This window comes from Protopterus annectens, chromosome 4.part1 (assembly GCF_019279795.1).
Source record: "Protopterus annectens isolate FY-2018-M chromosome 4.part1, PAN1.0, whole genome shotgun sequence".
Lineage (NCBI taxonomy): Eukaryota > Metazoa > Chordata > Ceratodontiformes > Protopteridae > Protopterus > Protopterus annectens.
In genome coordinates this window covers 208100550-208118049 of record NC_056734.1, presented here as the reverse complement: position 1 = coordinate 208118049, position 17500 = coordinate 208100550, and positions in this window count along the sequence as shown.

The window sequence follows — 17500 nt, the reverse complement described above, 5'->3', positions numbered from 1 at the left end:
TGTCTGCGGAGGAGTTATTTGACCAGAGCTATTATGGATGTTTCTACCTATTATGAGGTTTGATGAAAGTCATGTGTGTTTATGTCTACACTTAATTTTAACATTGGGGTGCATGGAGTTGTTCTTGAGATATGTATAGTTAAGAATGTGAACCTGCTTGAGAGAGTACAGGTTTAGGGAGATTATTTCAGTGTAACCATATCTGCCCTAGTTTGGTTTGTAGAGGACAGCAGCTGAGGAGTGGACTGGAAACAAGTGTGCATTGTAAGATGTTAAGTTTGTTAATAGTAATATAGCTCCAGTGACCTCAACCCCATTACCACAATCAACAGAACGTGCTGGAGGGACAGGTTCATAACCCAGAGACTGCCCTTGCTATGGAATAGACTTCCCATACATGTCAAACAGAGCACCTGACTGGCCCTCTTCAAGTGAAACCTTGATAGGTGGATGGGAAATAGAAAATTCACGCAGACACTGGAAGATAAACACTTTATATAAAATCGCAAAAACACGGCAAAGCTTTCAGGTAAAAACTCTTCTTCAGTGCATACATTTCAACAGTTAAAAACAAAATGATTATATAGTATGGGTCAGTATCACATGACTTGCAGCCAAGTAGTCACATGACATATACATAATAAAACATGATACTTTTCATTTCAATTTAGTTTGCTGTAAAAACTTTAGGACAGGTTTTAATGTTATAACATCATTTATTCCTGGTGGTTTATCTGCCTGTAACCTAGTTATCCAATCATATTCTTTCAACTCCAATTTATTATTTATGTCACCCCCTCTTAGTGTTGTCTCAACTATATGTATAACAATCTATGCTCAGCCCCATGTTCCTCTATATGCTTATATAGAGAATTAGTTTTTACAGCCCTGTTAATTTCTGACTTGTGTTCAATTATTCTATTTTTTAATTTTCTTATGGTTTTACCTATATAGAATGATAAACACACAGAGCAGGTAGCCATGTATACCACTGAGGTGGTATTACAGGTAGCCTTAACATTAAAATTATAGACTCTCTTTGTGACGGGATGTTTAAATGAATGACTAGTTCCTTCATAAATATCTATGCAACATGTACAGTTGTAACATTTAAATGTTCCTGGCTTGATGTTATTATAAGCTCTTAATGTGTAGAGATCCTTATAGCACAATTGCTGCTTCAGTGTTCTCATATTTCTAAAGGAAAAATATGGTTTAACATCCAATACTTTCCTTACTTCCATGCATGCCATCAATATAAGTCAGTTTTTTTGTATAACTCGTTGTATTAGATGTGTAATGGAGCTAAAGGAAATAATAAATCTAACTTTCTTATCAGGTTCCCTTGCTTCACCCATTGTAGTACCTTCAATGTATGTGGGTTTAAGGGTAGTGGTCCTTTGGGCTATTGTTTTGTTCTTGAGTTCCAAAATTAATCTGCTGTTATAGCCACTAGAAAGCAATTCCTGTATTGTGGATTCAAGTTGTATATTAAACATAACTTCATTAGTATTTAATTTACTTACTCTACCCAACTGCGATCCTATTATACTCTTGAATACATGGGGAGCATGCATACTGCCAGAATTCAGATATCGTCCTGAATGTACCTCTTTCTGATGTATACTTGTTTCAAAAGAGTCAACAGTTTTGTTCAACAATAAATCTAGGAACACTATCTTGTCCCTAGAAAATTCCATCTTAAATTTTAAAAAATTCGCACTTTCATTTAGATATAATAAGAAGGATTTCAACTGAGGCTCAGTCCTCTTCCACAATAAAAAACAATCATCTACAAATCTCTGGTAAAATGCTATATTATTCACAAAATTATTATCTTTGTTTCGTATAAATCTCTGCTCCCAGATATATAATACCAAGTTAGCATAGGTGTTTGCTATGGAAGTACCCATAGCTACACCCGATGTTTGCAGATATATTTGTTGGTTAAACAAAAATACATTGTTGGTTAAAACTAGATCTAGTAATGTACAAATAGTTTCTACGATGTATAGGGGGTTTGTTCTGTTAAAAATTCTCTTATACAATTAATACCAAAATCATTGGGTATTACTGTAAAGAGAGAGGTAATATCCAACGTTGCTAGTATAACATTATCATATGATATTGCTTCTGTTCTTGAAGATTGTTGCCATTGTCTTAGCTTTGTTAAAAAATCAGTAGTATCCTTTAGCACAGTGCTACAGCTTTTCATAAAAGGATATAATTGCTGTTGCAAATAAATAGATATGGGTTCGATAATCCAACCTCCACCTGAGACTATAGGTCTCATAGGTGGATCTATGGTGGATTTGTGTATTTTAGGAACTCCATATAAACTAGGTATAAGGGGGCATGGTACTGTAAGAAAATTAAAAAGATCTATATCTATATCTTCTTGTAATTGCAGTTCATATATAGCCATATTAATTGTACTAACACATTTTTTAACATCACTATGGTTAATGACTTTAAAGGCTTTAGAATCATTTAATAAGATTTCCATAGAATGTATATACTTATCCTTATCCATTATAACAGTAACATTGCCCTTATCCGCTGACTTAATTATAATGTCGCTATTATTAATCAATGCCTTCAGTGATTTATGCTCTTCTATGGTCAAATTAAAGTTTCTAGACCTTGCTGCACTCTCATGCTTATTATTACTATTATATATTGCTCTAATTTCTTGTTCACATAAATCGTGGAACGCTGTCAACACAGGTACATTACTTGGTATGAACATACTTCTCCACTTACATATAGATTCAACATTACATTTATTACCAAACAGCATTTTTAATGTCACTGTCCTAATAAACAGTTTAAGATCTGTTAATACATTTACCACATCATCAATTGCCGTTGGAATAAAGTTTAGGCCCTTATGTAGCAATGAATAATGTGCTTCTGTTAACACGAAGCTAGATAAGTTCAATGTACCTTGCTTTATCGTCGGACATGTTTGTTGAGTCCTAAAGGGCTACTGTTTTTCCTTTTAGTTGGTGTTAAGGTACTAATTGAAGCTGTTCTAGTTTTTTGAAAACTACGTTCCGGTACCACTTCTGCTTGAATTAGCTGGAAGCGTTTGAGATTTAATGTAGTTTGTTGCAATTTTCCACGCTGCTGCAGTCCCTTTTCCTTGCCTTCTGTGGGGTACTTCTCGTGTTTGGATGTATGACCACAAGTCAGAAATTAACAGGGCCGTAAAAACTAATTCTCTATATAAGCATATAGAGGAACATGGGGCTGAGCATAGATTTTCATTTCGTGTTATACATATAGTTGAGACAACACTAAGAGGGGGTGACATAAATAATAAATTGGAGTTGAAAGAATATGAGTGGATAACTAGGTTACAGGCAGATAAACTACCAGGAATAAATGATGTTATAACATTAAAACCTGTTCTAAAGTTTTTACAGCAAACTAAATTGAAATGAAAAGTATCATGTTTTATTATGTATATGTCATGTGACTACTTGGCTGCAAGTCATGTGATACTGACCCATACTATATAATCATTTTGTTTTTAACTGTTGAAATGTATGCACTGAAGAAGGGTTTTTACCTGAAAGCTTTGCCGTGTTTTTGTGATTTTATATAAAGTGTTTATCTTCCAGTGTCTGCGTAATTTTTGACTGTTGCCTTCCAAATAGAAAATTCACCCAGGGATCACTCCAGTGGCTCTACTCGAGAGAGGCACTGGGAACTAAGGTTAGGTGGCACGATGTCAGGGTAATCCTATGGACTAGGTTTGTAAAGGCTCCAGGGCCATTAGCCTAGTACACACCTATGAACTTATGAACCTATTTGTAGTGTTTCCATTGTTGGAATGTAAGATAGTATGTGGGTGGAGAGATGACAAGTGGAGAGCTAGAAGATGAGAAGTATGCTGGTGTTCTGGAGGAAGATATTTGTGACTGTTTGTAAATGGATGGGAAACAGTATATTAACTCCTGTGGGTGAAACAATAACCTACATTTTTGACTCATATAAAAAACTAAACCCTAACAGCCCAAATACAAGCTACAAAATATCTCTTACTACTGCTTTGTATGTCTAATCTGTACTAACAAACATGCTCTCAAGTTAATATAAATAATCTTGAAGCATTTATAACAAAATAGCCAAATTTGCTGCCAACCAGCCAAACACGATATCATTGCTAAGCCTTCCTGCAACTCCATTTGCTTGAACTCTACAGCATATTTGACTATGTTCTAATGAAAACTTTCCACAGTATCCTAAACTTCCTCAATAACTGCACTGAAATAATCTCCTTTGCCAACTAATACAGTCCTAGAAGAAATCTCATATCAGACAATATGCATCTAATTTTCACTACCAAATCCAACAATCACTACAGAGTGCCACTATACTCTGTCTTCATAGCAAAACTCTGGAGCTCCATCCTGTTCAAGATTAGGGCATAACAAAATACTAAGTGTTTACTTCAAAACTCAAACAATTACCTCATGGCCTTTAAATTTGCTCTTAGAAGGAATGATGACCTCATCAACTTATGTAAAAATACACTTTCTACATTATGTTTACAAACAATTAGCTCCTGCCTAAAGATTAATCTATACAAAAGCAATTACTTTACTTCATTCTGTTAAACAAATAGCTTCCTTAACACTCCTTACTGTACTCTTCTAATCTCTACCTGTGTATCATTCGGGATGACAAAACCATGTATTACTTATGTAACTTTAATAGTAATCCTCTAGACTGTCTAAACCCTAGTGTCACACCAGAAATCAAAATGTTTTATACTACTATATCATTATGATGCAAGATTCTTGTATTATAACATTCATTTTATATACACTTATAATGTAAAATCAATACAACTGATACACTGAATTTCATGTAGATGACATTGCATAAAGGAAGATTTCCTCCCTGGGACTCCACTGAAAAGGGTAGATACTTGCTCAGATAGACTAGCCAAGTAAACAAATTTGAATACATAAAAATGACATTTACGCAGAATTTTTGCAATACAGTTTTCCGTTAATTAATCTTCAATATCTCTTTCAGGTCATTCATTTGAGAATGACCTGAAAGAGATATAGAAGACTCATTCAAAAAGAAATGAAATAAAATTAAGAAAATATCCTATTTGGAAAACCCCAGGCCCAGATGCAATAGGAAACTTCTGGCTAAAAGTTATTAAAATCTTTTCATGACGATTTAGCCCTGAGTAAGTGCAGACCTCAGACACCAACCTTGTTAAGCACAGGAAAAATGACACTCCTCCTTAACAGTGAACCTGCAAGTTATCCTAAAAACTACAGACCAATAACTTGCCTTCTGCTGATGTATGAACTATACAGTGAATATACGCTGACAGAGATTATAGTCATTTAGAAGAAAACTCAATCGATGCAATAGAAGAAAAGGGTAACAACAGTCATATGTCGTTAAGTAAATTCATAACGGAGAATTGTAAAAAGGGAAAAATCCAAGTATAGTATGGAGAGATTACAAATAAACATTTGACAAGCATCCCACACTCATGGATAAAGGAATGCAAGATACACCCTACATTGATCAATTATATTACAGTAACCATGAATAAGTGGCAATCCACTTTGCAGATAAGCTGTGATAAAGGATAAATTATTATCCCAAGGATAACAATTCAAAGGGGAATATTCCAGGCTATTTGTCTCTGCTGCTCTTCTGTTTTGCCACTAACTCATTAAGCTGTCTACTTGACAGATTAGGTCATGGTTACAGTTTGGCTTCTAGTATGCAACCAATACATGTAACTCTGTATGAATTGCAGGAGTCATTTCTGGGTGCATTGTGGGTGCTGTGATGAGCACTTTTGGCTAAAATCAAAGATTGAAACAATACTAATTTCATGAACTTTAATCATATTTTGACTTAGGAATGGGGTCCATTCCCATCATGGTATTAGAAACCCAAAAGGTTTGAAGAAATTAATCTGAAAAGTCATGGCCCATAATTGTGAGTCCTGTTACTTAAGGAGAAAAAAAACACAGTAATTCTCAAAACAAAACAAAACAAAACAAACAAAAAAAACAAACAAAAAAAAGGGAATTTCAAAACTCACTGTAATATCATTAAACGATTGTTATAGGTGCTTTCCATCCCTGAGTGTAAATGGCCGTGGTGCTTATACTACCTTATTGTGATGTCATCTTGCTTTGGTGTAGACGGGAATTGCTCATACACAGTAGAACTTTGGAATTAGTATATACACTTGGTTTTCATACATACAGTCTACAAATATTGCAGTTCTCATCCTTAGAATATCAGAAAGAACCTGTGCAGCAGTCTGCTTGCATGCAGTACATTCATCACAGCTGTTGTGTTAGGAGGTAAAAAACATAAACCCCTCCCAGAACAGTGGATGACACTGAAGTAATTGTGAGACTCTAACACCTCTTACAACTTGGACTGCAAATTAACAGCTAAGCCGAGGGATAAAAATTCAGAGGGGGATATTCCAGGCTGACTCTTTGTCTCTGCTGCTCTTCTGTTTTGCCACTAACTCATTAAGCTGTCTACTTGACAGATTAGGTCATGGTTACAGTTTGGCTTCTAGTATGCAACCGATACATGTAACTCTGTATGAATTGCAGAAGGAGTAATTTCCGGATGTATTGTGGGTGCTGTGACAAACAAAAAAAAAGGGAATTTCAAAACTCACTGTAATATCATTAAAAGATTGTTATAAGTGCCTTCTATCCCTGAGTGTAAATGGCCATGGTGCTTATACTACCTTACTGTGATGTCATCTTGCTTTGGTGTAGATGGGTAATACTCATGCACACTAGAACTTTGGAATTAGTATATACACTTGGTTTTCATGCATACATTCTACAAGTATTGCAGTTCTCATCCTTAGAATATCAGAAAGAACCTGTGTAGCAGTCTGCTTGCATGCAGTACATCCATCACAGCTGTTGTGTTAGGAGGTGAAAAACATAACCCCCTCCCAGAACAGTGGATGACACTGAAGTAATTGTGAGACTCTAACACCTCTTACAACATGAACTGCAAATTAACAGGTATGCCCGAAAACCACAACAGAATATTCAAAGAAAACAAATGAAGCCATTAGATATGTCTGCCTTCATTTCCTACCTGTTGTCTCACCTTCCCCTTCATTGTCTTTACATACTGCAGTGGGCATCTTTAATTCAGCAGCATCAACCCATTATTAAGTGCCAGACAATTTGTAATGTGGCCAATGGCAAAAAAAATGCTGTATAATTTATTACACATAACAAATACTTATTTGTTTCCACAGACATAAATTTCAGATATTTAAACCAATGGGTAAGAAGCTCACACAGACAAACAGTTTGGTGAAAACTGCAAGAAAAGCCCAGCCAAGCCAGAACTTTCACTGTATGACACCTTAAACCTCCTGTAATGCAGGCTCATGGGATAAATCCAAATGACCCCTTAAGGATATTAAGTGTTTCACCCACACAGCTTCTGAATGTTCATGACTTTTTTTTTTACTTTTTAAGTCTTTATGGTTACATTCAAACTAATAAATCCAAACCCCTGTAGCTGAGGACATGCCTCATCAGCACAACATAATTGAATAGTTTGGCTATACTTCAGAAATACAGCCTCTTTAAAACCAGTTGATGCCTATAAAGATCAAGGTGCCTGCAAAATATCCCAACTAATATCTTAACCAAAGGGTAAAAAAGTCACACTCACAAACCATTCAGTAAAACCTTCAGAAAAACTGAGCCAAGTTAGAGTTTTCCTATAGTGGAGGCCAAACCATCCACGTGCTGATGAGGTCAGTAAAAAGGTCAAAACATGCATGCTCACATCTAACAGGTTTGTCTTTATTGGACTGATTATAACCATAAAGACTTAAAAAGTAAAAAAAAAATAAATAAATAAAAAGTCATGGACATTCAGAAGCCATGTAGCTGAAACACTTGTTCTTAAGGAGTCTTTTGCATATATCCGATGGGCAACAATATGTGAATGATCTACTGCAATTCTTTGTATACCTCTCTGAAGTCCTCCCTTATTTAAGTTCATATAAGAAAACTACTGGACAGCATATTTCATAATATTTTAACAACATTTTGTTAAGTTCTTACAAGCCATAATCCAAGGAATGGGTAGTTATTCATTAATTTCTTTTTGATGTTTGTCTTCAGACTTTCATTTTTTCTGGTGTTATCACAGGGGAAGTGTAATCGTAGTCTTAACACAAGTGAGATGAACACATAAGCTCCTTATTTCTTCTACCGCATTTATACCACTTTCAAAAAGCTTGGGTCAAAAGCATATGAATACTTTTCTCTAACAACTCCACAAAACAAACATAAACATCCTTTAAAACTACTAAACAACACAATATAACATTCAAGAGAAACAAACACAGAGGTAATTTACAAAGTATAACAATACCTTCCAGGGTAGGTGTTATATGGAAAGAAGGGACCTTCCACAGAATGAGTTACTCTCTCCCTGTGGCACTGAGCTTTACCGCACCCCAGACTATTATTTCCATATAATGCCCACTTTGCCTGGCACTGGATTACATACAAGAAATGGTTGGGCTCTTGGAAGCTCTGCATGCCATCTTTAGGCTTTGTTTCCATTTAGGAGCAGATTTCAGGCTTCTTTTCACAATTCATTGTTTACACTTTACTCTGATTTATTATGCTATACTTGCATTACTCCTACAAGAGAATAAATGTTATTTCCTAAATTATATGTACTCTGCAGGTACTATTATCATTTGGAAGAGGACTCCTTTTTCCCACCTTTACAATGTGCTTCTGGATGTCAGTTGCCACTAGAAGACATCTACAAGCTGTACAGGATATCTGTATGCCAAAATAGATTGTACACTTTGTAAAAGACATAAACAAACCATAATGGCAGGAGTTTAAACATAACAAAGCTCTACCTATTTAAAAAAAAAGATAAAAAAAATAATATTGGGGCAAGTAGTCAAAGGCAGAAGCCATAACTGAAAGCAAAGTGGAGCAACACAGAAAAGGAAAAATATCATATTGTTCTTATAAATTTTGTAGAAAAACACTTAAAAAGAAAAAAAAATCCTAAAGCCCACAATAAAAATAAATCATCACAGGTCCTGTGCATTGCCTGAGCAAGTGTTCTAATTAGCAATGAAATGAATTGTGACATTCCACTTAATTAATTAATAATTGATTATCCAAGTCTCTTCTCTCTCAGACTTAGTGAAGGGTGACCCACTATAGAAAGTAATGTATATATTGTACTTTACACTCTGCTTATTCACTATAATGCATATATACATTTTTTCTATGTAGTTAGGGACTGACCTGCTCTATTACTTACATTTCTGTAATTTTTGTTTGTGAATTGTTTTGCATTTCACTTGGGCTGAGACAGAAATTGGTCAATATTGATCAGGGCATTACCCTGATAATTAAATATAAATACATAGCTAAATAGATCGATAGATAGATAGAAAGATAGATAGATAGATAGATAGATAGATAGATAGATAGATAGATAGATAGATAGATAGATAGACAGCTCTAGGTGATTCAGTAATGTAGACAGTTAGAATTGTATTTATTTATTTATTGGCATTTGATTACCAAGAAAGTCTGACTGGGTAGGAAATTATTTTCAGCAGAGGCCTGAGCAGAAAAGTATTACAAAACATTTAAGAATAACAATTTTACAGTCTTTAAAAATAATACAAAAAAACAAATAGTTTAAATAATTATCCAGAACTGGGTGTGACGAGGATGGACAGGATTAGGAATAAGTATATTAGAGGGTCAGCCCAGGTTGGAAGGTTTGGAGATAAAGCCAGAAAGGCAAGATTACTTTGGTCTGAACATGTGCTGAGGAGGGATGAAGAGTATATTGGGAAAAAGATGCTAAGGATGAAGCTGCCAGGTAACAGGAAAAGAGGAAGGCCTAAGATAAGGTTTATGGATGTGGTGAGAGAGGACATGCAGGTGGTTGGTGTGACAGAGCAAGATGCAGAAGACAGGAAGAAATGGAAACAGATGATCCGCCGTGGCGACCCCTAACGGGAGCAACTGAAAAAGAAGAAGAAGAAAAAGAAGAAGAAGACATACTATGGAAACATTGGCTAAGAGCAGATACAAGTTATATGACAATGATTTAACAGTTAAAGAGATTTTAGCCCATTTATAGAAAAATTAAAGGTAAATTAGTATAATATAAATATGAATTGCAATACAAAGTAAGAGAAAAGCAGGCTTATGGTGTAATGATAGGGAAGAGAAATTGATAGAAGTAAGGAACTGAGTGAAGAAGGGAGAGTAAGGAGATGTAAGGTAGGAGTAGGTATGTAGGCATTTGTCCACATTTAAGGATATAGTTTATCCTGGTGGTGAGCCACACGAGAGACATCTTTTGCCAAGGAAATCTTTCAGAATAGTTTTGAATGATGGGAGGTGGGTATTGACCTGATGGATAGAGATAAGCAGTTTCAGGCCTTAGCAAAATGGCAGGAGTACAGACAATGCCCAGCACATTTGATATGTTTGCGGACAGACAGGGGTTTGTGGTCACTGGATCATAATGACAAACTAGGAACATAGTTGTGTAGAATGTTATTTAGTACCAGTCAAGCCAATTAAGTTTGGGTAATTTTATAAGTGGAAAGAAGCTGCCTATATGCTAGTCGATGGGGTAGTTCTAACCAATTTAAGCTTTTTTAGTGCTATACAGTGGTGGGTTCTGAAAGGGGTATTTACTGCAAATTTAGCAACTTTGTTATATCATTGCTTAGATTTTGATTTTTGTCATGCCTGAGGGTTAGTAAGGATGGGAGCACCATAAAGAAGATGGGGGAGGAGATAAGTAGTGGCAAGTGTAGCTTTAATTATGTCATTAAGAAAGTTTTGGCTCTACAAAGCATCACTACTTTTTGAAGAGTTTTTCTTATGCAAATTTGTATATACATATCACGTTTAAGATTATCCTCTACTGTCATCCCTAATAATTTACTATGAGAAGTGACTTCAATTGTTGTATTATCAAGAAAAAGGACTTTTTTCATGGGAGAGGGATTTGGGGAAAAAGCAGTATTTCTTTCAGGGTTGAGTATGACTTGTGAGTTATAAAGCCATGTTTCAGTTGTTCAAGCTTCCTGAGCAATTCTTTGGAGGTGTGCCATATTGTTATATGTGCATATGAGTATGGAGTCATTAGTGTACTGTATTAGGTTGGCCTGTTGTGTGTATGTGTGTAGGGTGTTGATGAAAATGTTAAAGAGGAGGTGACCAAGGACAGAGCTTTGTGAAACACCAGTGGTGACTGGAAGGTATAGAGAGAGGGTGGAGTGCCATTTTACTGACTGATACTTATTGGATAGGTAGCTTATAAACTATAAAAGGGTGGGGTGAGAGAACATTTGAAGTAGAAGATTGCTGTGACAAACAGTGTTGAAGGCTTCAAGACAAGTGTGTAAATAAAGAGAAGACTAGTTTGCTGTTATCTCCAGATTTATTGACAGTATCTATATATGTTAGAACTATGGGAAAGATGGAAGCCATGTTGTGTGAGTGACAGGAGTTCTTCCTGCAGGAGATAGCTTAGCACTTGTTTTGAATACATTTTTCAAGTATTTTGGAGAGTGGGGATATAATTGCTATAGGTCTAAAGTTAGTAATGTCTGTTGAATTTCTGGGTTTCTATTACCTGATAGAAATAAATTGTCCCAGTCCCCTTCAATAAAACACATCACACCGAATGATGTTTGATGACCTTTATTAAACTTCTGTAGCATGGTTTTGATAGCCAATATTATTAATTACAACTGAACATAGTACAACTGAATTTAATCACAGCATAAACATCCCTGAAATGTTAATCAGGACAGCGTGACTTTACTCATCCTGACCCAGCAAGCAGCGTCCATACCTCTACAGACTTACTTACTTATGAAGCAGCGTCCAACAACTCACTTCATACACCATTTATTAATTACATATCCCACCAAGTCCTTTACTTATGAAGCAGTGTCCAACAACTCACTTCATATACCATTTACTGAATTCCCCCTCCAACCAAATAAACAGCGTCCTTACCTACGCTCACTTATATTTACCAGTTATTCCCTCCAGCTGCTCACTTTCCTTTCCCAACTTATTGAAATGAACATCCAAACACCAGAGGGGGAACAGAAGAGGGCAAGCCTGTCCCTCTTCTCCGACCTACCCGGACTGCTAAAATAACCACACCCCACCAATCCACCAAAAACAGGGAAGAGAGCAGGCAGCAATTTCACACCAAAATGTCATTTCTTACCCAACTGGTCTTGTCTAAACCCCTTAAGCCCCCCCACCCCTTATCTCATTTCCTGCCAATCAGCCCTCCCTCCATTTAATCCTTTCATCCCCCCACCTTCTTACCTCTCACTAATATATTTGTCTAACCCCCTACTGAAGATGTCCATGGACAAATTGGTTTGTTGCCAAATCTCTTTTGTCCAGGTCCCCTTCAATAAAACACATTACACCGAATGACATTTGACAACCTTTATTAAACTTCCATAACATGGCTTTGGTAACCAATATTATTAATTACAAGTGAACATAGTACAACTGAATTTAATCACAGCATAAACATCCCTGTAATGTTAATCAGGACAGCGTGACTTTACTCATACTGACACAGTAAACAGCTTCCATACCTCTACTCGCTTACTTACTTATGAAGCAGTGTCCAACAACTCACTTCATATACCATTTATTAATTACAAATCCCACAAAGTCCTTTAATTATTAAGCAGCTTCCAACAACTCGCTTCATATACCATTTATTGAATTACACATTCCATCAAGTTCTATACTTATGAAGCAGCATCCAACTCACTTCATATACCATTTACTGAATTCCCCCTCCAACCAAATAAATAGCGTCCTTACCTCTGCTCACTTATATTTACCACTTATTGCCTCCAGCTGCTCACTTTCCTTTCCCAACTTATTCAAATGAATGTCCTAACACCAGAGGGGGGAAAGAAGAGGGCAAGCCTGTCCATCTTTTTTGACCCCCAGCCTGACCAGGCTGTTCGCCCTCTCTCTCTCTTACCGAACTTCCAACCTAACCACTCCTCAAAAGGCATAAAGCCAGCCATCATTCGGTGTACACATCTTGCCTATCCAAACTGGATTCATGTCATCACCTCACACAGCTCTATCCCATAAACAACCAAAATAGCAAATTGCTTAAACAGCTGCGATTAAACCCTGAACCCTCTACAACTCTAAATTGACAATCATAACCTCATAACCTAACATAACCTCTGTATAATGGTTAAACTCTTGCTTAGCTAACTACCAGTAGTAGCCTCACCATGATTCCCTGAGAGTACCTACCAAATACACCACCAAAAGCTAAAACCCAAGCCAGAAGAAACCCCACAAAGACAATGTACCACCAAAAACTCTAAGAAGCCCACTGTCACCCAAAATAAAACAAGGTCAATGACTTGTCATCATGCCTAACTACAGCCCCTTTTCCTGCCCAATGGATATAATAACAACCCCAATGATATTTCCTTTCCTACTGGATCCATTATCCAGTAATCCTGCCATCGAACCCACTATCCCTTATATGGCAAGAAAGCCTTTGTCAACCAAACCACCCTGTAAATGGCATCAACACATCCATGGAGTAATAACCATACAAACTGTAGGTGAATGACCTTCCATATACCAAAGCCGACCCTTGCAACCAACTTACTTTGACAATGGGCAATGCACCACAATCTTCCCCCTATCATCTATATCCTTCCAGCAGAAATCCCTTCCAAATATGTGTAAATTACCATACCTGTCAATCATGAAACTGTAGTCCTTGCAGCTAAATCCTCCTTGACCAACTGGGATGCCTCCTTTCCTCATAAACCTGCACCAACTAACTCAACAATCCATCCCCAATCTCCTACTCCCTGGTGGCTGTAAAACCTCTACCACACCTCACTTATAAAAGCTACTCTAGACCTGCAATACACCTCTAAAATTACTAATCCTACCCGACACCTCGGCTAACAGCACCATCAAATGACACCACTGTTATATCAACCAGGTGAACATGAACCCTTTGCGCCCAACTCCCTCTGCTTAAACTAGGATGCCTGCCAAATTGACTAATTCAGAATTGCAAACTCCCATTCCAAACCTTTACATACTAAAGGCAATAAGTGACAGGTTACCAGACCCCCCCACCCTTGCCCCAAAGCTCACTTAACTAACCATTAACCAAACCCCTTCAGCTGTTGCAAGCCTATCCCCTAAGTTCAACCCCAAAATCCCCTTAATGTACACTAAACACTTGTTTTACCATGTTCCTAACTTACCTCAAGCACACATGTCACCACAGTAATCCCAGACCGTATAACTCTTATTTGCCTAAATGAGCCTTGAACTCATGTCGTTACCTGCAACCTCAATGCCATCCCCCAATGTCCAGAAACACCAACAACAGTATAAGGAAAGGAGTGATTCATAGTGCATATATGTGCCATTATGGATTCAAGTTTGCAAATGCATTAGACCCAAAGCAGGAACTTGACACTTTGTTTAATGTTAAATTTAGAGACTGTTGCTCAGTTTGCACTCCCCCACTCAGACCTCTTTGTGCACCACTCTAGTGACCGAGACATCAACCGCAATAGGCACCATTACCTTTCAAACCCACTTCCTGGCCTTCCTTCTTCACTGGCCAATCTGCAAAAGAACTAAAACTTTAATACAAAACCATAGGAAATAGGGGCACAAATTAAATATTCCTATTGTCCTTAATAATGAAATATGTGACAATATACCTTTATGAAGGATTTAAAGTAACAAAACTCAGTTGTATGTCATCAATAATAAAAATTCCAAGGGATAGAGCAGCCAAGAACAACACCAAACTCTAAAATCCACCACACTGGCAGAACTGGAACCAACAACAGAAGGACACCAAGGACACCATGGAACTTTTAGCGAAGACCAACTTTCACGTCGCTTTCATCTCAAAGAGACTTCATCAGAATAAATTTCACAACCATTATCTCACATTATATACAAAATAATTAAATAATTAAACTATTACCAATTAAATAAGTAATTACGTTAATAAAAAGTCAATAATTCCCTTTAAAAACTTAACAGAATCATAAAATATGCCTACATACATACATAAAAAGAAATATATATATAATATATATGTAAAACTTACTTTAAGACTTTAAGTCTTCTATTTAAAAAAAAAAAACACTTTATATTGATGGTGTCATTTGTACCAGGCTGTTTAGCAGCCCCTAATCTTAACTGCCATATGGTTTCTCTTTGTTCAACCTGATCTTTATAAGAACCCCCTCTAATAGGGTCTATGTTAAATGTTCGAACATCCAAAATGTCGAACATTACATGGTCGAGACCAAATGTTTGAGATTTGGATGTTCGAACATCAGATAAAAAATAAACTAAAAAAGACAAAACCACTTTAACAGTGTAGGCAGGCGGGCAAGCCTCCCTGTACCCCCAAGTGGGGGACTACACCCCCCACCCCCCCTACTTATATATACCAACTCCGAGAACGCACTTCAGTGCAGAAAAGGGAAATTCTTCCTATCTGCACTGCACAGTGTCATTGAAAGTCAGTCTTCAAACACTTAAAATTTCAAACATTTGGTCTCGACTATGTAACTTTTGAAATTTTGAGCATTCGAAGATTTGTCACAAACCCCTCTAATATTACCAGATACCTGTTCTAAAATGGAAAACAAAAACTTTTTATAACCTGAATATTTTAGAGTATGCCTAAACAAAGCAATACTATTTTTTGTTTTAATACAATAATAATTTTCTTTAATGCATTTGCTGAGACATCTCGTAAACATGCCTATATAAAAATCATAACAACATGAACAGATGGCAATATAAACAATCCCTTGTGTATTACAATTGTAGACACCATTAATCGGAATAGTCTTGTTTAAATGTAACAACTCAACAAATAGCCCTGCCAAAATAAACCTACAAGTACTACAAAAACCACACTTATACATTCCTTTGTCTCTACCACTAACAATATTATCAGTTTTATAGAAAAAAATCAGTTTGCAAGCATTTTTTTCAGACAGATGGTATTCCTATAAATAATTTCAGGTCTATCAACAACAATTTTAATTAACTCTGAATTCCCTTTAAGGATGTTCCAATTTCTTTGTATAATAGAAGCAATACTATTTCTATCTGTAGACATGTCTAAGGAACAGGATATGTTATAACTCTTGTCAACAATCTGTGTTGTATTATGTATAGTGGAGTTCTTAGATATAAAACCATGTAACAAAATAGATTGAAAATCTGAATACCTACGCCTCTTGACTTCAGCAGCTAATTTATTCAATAGTTCAATTTGACAGCCTGTTTCCAAAAACATCCCCCATAATAAAATCAACCCCTTACCTCATTTCCTCCCAATCATCGCTCCCTCCATTTAACCCTTTCATCCCCCACCTTCTTACCTCTAACTAATATATTTGTGTAAACCCCTACTGAAGATGTCCCTGGACAAATTGGTTTGTTGCCAAACCTCATTTCTCATCGACACATAAACAGCGAACTCCTAAAACTCTGAACGGCCACTTCAACAAATTATTTCCCAGGGGAAAAATTACTTGGCCAACCAAACACCAAACAAACTGTCAGACCCTACAAAGTGGGGTCTGTGCCCTCACAACCCTGATGTGGGGGGGATGTGCCCCCCACACCCCTCCTAACTAAATATAACAACTCTGAGTACACACTCCAGTGGAGAAAAGGGCAAATTCCTAATGATGACCAAGTGTTTTTTCCCGTGGGAAAAAATTCACCGAAGTGGCCATTTGGAGTTTTGGGACTTCGCTGTGTATGTGTTGATGAAAAGGCATTCGATGAAAACAAGTTTTGGCAAGGTAATATAGACCCAAATTTCCTCCTTTGTTCAGAGGGATAATATGTGATATTTTCCAAAGAGATGGAACATGGAATTCTTGGACTGACCTATTTATAAGGATTGAGACAGAATAGGCAATGTTATCAACTGCTATTTTAAGGTGTTCACTTGAAAGGTCATCAGCTGACATAGAGCGATGTGTGGAAAGTGTCTGGAAGAAGTATAAATAGGTGGTTGGGACAGAGTTGGAGAGATGTGAGCTGTTATAGGGTCATGGTAGGATGAAAGACAGCCTAGTAGCAGGAGAAGAATAGAGGATAAGCTGTTGAGTAGCATAATTAAGTAAAGGCATCTATATGTTATAGTTGGCAGATAGTTTGGAAGTTGGGATAAAGAAGGAAAAAGAAGTGAAGGATAGAAGAATATTTAGTGGTGGTTGAGTCTGAAAGCTGATAGATGGTAGATAGGAAATAAGTATTTACTATGAAGCAAGATAGCTAGGTTGTCCTTGTATCTTTTCTGAGATGTAAGGACTAGAGATTAAGAAAGTAGGTAGAACAGAAAG